The 2,625-nt window shown below is 46.1% G+C and overlaps 2 non-coding genes and 1 pseudogene across 2 annotated transcripts; all 3 read right to left on the bottom strand.

Moving 5' to 3' along the window:
* Positions 1-478: 478 nt before the first annotated feature.
* LOC149287171 (U2 spliceosomal RNA) lies at positions 479-660 on the bottom strand. The gene has a single exon (XR_016277511.1). It is a non-coding gene; the product is annotated as a U2 spliceosomal RNA (small nuclear RNA).
* A 561-nt stretch (positions 661-1,221) lies between these two features.
* LOC149287170 (U2 spliceosomal RNA) lies at positions 1,222-1,403 on the bottom strand. Its single transcript, XR_016277512.1, has one exon. It is a non-coding gene; the product is annotated as a U2 spliceosomal RNA (small nuclear RNA).
* Positions 1,404-1,927: 524 nt separating this feature from the next.
* LOC149287169 (U2 spliceosomal RNA) lies at positions 1,928-2,106 on the bottom strand (annotated as a pseudogene).
* Positions 2,107-2,625: the final 519 nt, after the last annotated feature.

Below are 2,625 nucleotides of genomic sequence, written 5' to 3'. Positions count from 1 at the left end.
TTTTTAAGAGCCCGAGGTGCGTGCTCCTGGGTGCTTCACTCTGTGCCATAAGGCAGCAGAAGCCAGATATTATTCTGGGTTCCCACACGGAGAACCCAGACAAATTCCCCCCCCATGGGAGGGTCGGATCTTGAGTCACCCCAAAGGGTAAGACTCCATTGCTGGGCTTATTTGAAGAGAGGAAAGGGGCCGATAGGCAAAATCCAGCTTCACTGCGTCTAAAAGAAACAGTGTCCAAAACAAAAGTGCCAAAAAACATGCCCCAACTCGAAATGGGAGCCTCGCTGTGAATTTTGAAATCGTGAGATCAATAAGGGAAATTAATGGGCACTCTTGAAATCATGAAGTGATGAATAAATTAAAAAAATAATTTAAGGGCGGCCATTTCTGGCCTAGCCAGATTCAAAAATAAATTCTTCTCCCCAAGACCTGATGGTTCAGGGGGAAAAGTAAGTGCAAAGCAACCGCCAGTGCGACCGTGCGCTCACCATGTGCAGCGGCGTGCAATACTGCACATGGTGACTCCAGCATTACTGCCGGGGCAAATCAACACCTCAGGCTCCATTGCATTCCCAACCCTAAGGCCAGAGGATCAGCATACTCCCCCCTCCAGTCAAAGGGGAACTACACTTGATCTTAGCCAAAAGGCCGAGAAGCGATCAGAACCAATAATTTATTTTTTATTTTTTTAATTTTTTTTTTTTTTTTTTTTTTTTTTTTTTTTTTTTTTTTTTTGGGAAGCCCAAGGTGCATGCTCCTTTGGGTGCCGCATTCTGTGCACAAGGCAACAGAAGCCAGACTACGATACCGAGTTCCCTCACGGAGAACTCGGACAAATTCTAACCCCCCCATGGGAGGGTCGGATCTTTAGTCTCACCCCGAAGAGTGAGACTCCTTGCTGGCTTTTTTGGAAGGGAGGAAGGGGCCAGAAGGCACCCAATCCTCCTCCAGCAAAGTCCAGGCTTCACTGCCTCTTAAAAAGAAAACAGTGTCCAAAACGTGAGTACAAAATCGTGTGCCATAGGATAGTGAGGGCCAAGCCGTGAATTCCAAAAGGGGGACAAATTAATTGGCACTCGTGAAAACGAAGTGAATGTATAAATTAAGAAAAATAATTTAGGGACAGGCCATTGCTGGCCTGCCGGATTCAAAAATAAATCTTAACCCCAGGACCAAAAGGTACCTGGGGAAAAGGTAGTGCTGGTAGGCCGCCAGTGAGAACGTGCGCTCACCGTGTGCAGTGGCGTGCAATACCACACACGGTGACTCCAGCATTTCTGCCGGGGCAATTCCACCTCGGGCTCCATTTGCAATCCCGAACCCTAAGGCCAGAGGATCAGCATAGTCCCCCCCTTCCCAAAGAGGAACTACACTTGATCTTAGCCAAAAGGCCGAGAAGCGATCAGAACCAATAATTTTTTATTTTTTTTTTATTTATTTATTTTTTTTATTTTTTTTTTGAAGCCCGAGGTGCGTGCTCCTTTAGGTGCTGCATTCTGTGCTCCGAAGAGGCAGCAGAAGCCCTATACGAAACTGGGTCCCCACAAGGGGAACCCAGACAAATTCCCCCCCCCCCATGGGAGGGTCAGATCTTGGGACTCTCCCCGAAGGGTGAGACCCCATTGCCATGGGGCACTCCCATCAGGAAGTAGCCCCCTTAGGCTTCACCACCAAAAGGCAGTGTCCGAAAACAAAAGTGCCAAATCGAAAAAACAAATCGTGAACGTGGCCTCGCATAAAGGTTTGGTGACCGTGAAATCCAAATCAAATAATTAATTGGCACACGTGCTTCCACACATTGTGATGTATAAATAATAAAAATAATTTAAGGGCAGGCCATGACTGACCCAGCCGGATTAAAAAATAAATTCCTCTCCATGCCCTGATGGTGCGATGGAGGGAGTGCAGGGTCCGCCTGTGCAGAAATGTGCATTTACCGTGTGCAGCGGCGTGCAAGACTGCACACGGTAACTCCGACATTACGTCAGGGCAATTTAAGCACCTCGGGCTCCATGCTTTCCCGAACCCTAAGGCCAGAGGATCAGCATAGTCCCCCTTCCCAAAGAGGAACTACACTTGATCTTAGCCAAAAGGCCGAGAAGCGATCAGAACCAATAATACTGGTCAGACAGGCAGGAGGAAGGGTGAAACTGGGATCTAGAGCGCTCCGGCTCTCTCACTGTTGCCACCCTGTACCCCTTATCAGATACAGGGTGACATAAATCTAAGAAAAGGAACCAGATATTGCAGTGCAATTGGTGTCCACTGTATGTAGTGCAATCCAGGGGTCCACCGTCTATCATGGGAAATACAGCCTCCAGGCGCCACCCAAGTCCCAAGTCATGAGGCTTCCGTGACAATGATTTAATGCTTATTAAGCTTATTAAAAGTGTCTCATTGTTATGCAAATCCTTCATTATGTTGCTAATGTAAATTTAGCAAAGCAGTAATTAATTGGATCTTATATTGGGAAAGTGGTAGACTGCAAAGATTTTATTTAGAAAACAACTTTAAAGTGTGAAATATGTTGTATTGAATTGGGGTAAATGTACTTTCAGAGGCAGATGTATTTTAAAGCGACAAAGGTGAGCCAAAATGAAAAGGAAATATGTAAAAATTATATTA

This window comes from Sceloporus occidentalis, unplaced genomic scaffold (assembly GCF_023333645.1).
Source record: "Sceloporus occidentalis isolate IW3139 unplaced genomic scaffold, rSceOcc1.0.p SCAF_63, whole genome shotgun sequence".
NCBI lineage: Eukaryota > Metazoa > Chordata > Lepidosauria > Squamata > Phrynosomatidae > Sceloporus > Sceloporus occidentalis.
Note: the sequence above shows the minus strand (reverse complement) of the source record. Positions and strands in the feature narration are given on the sequence as shown.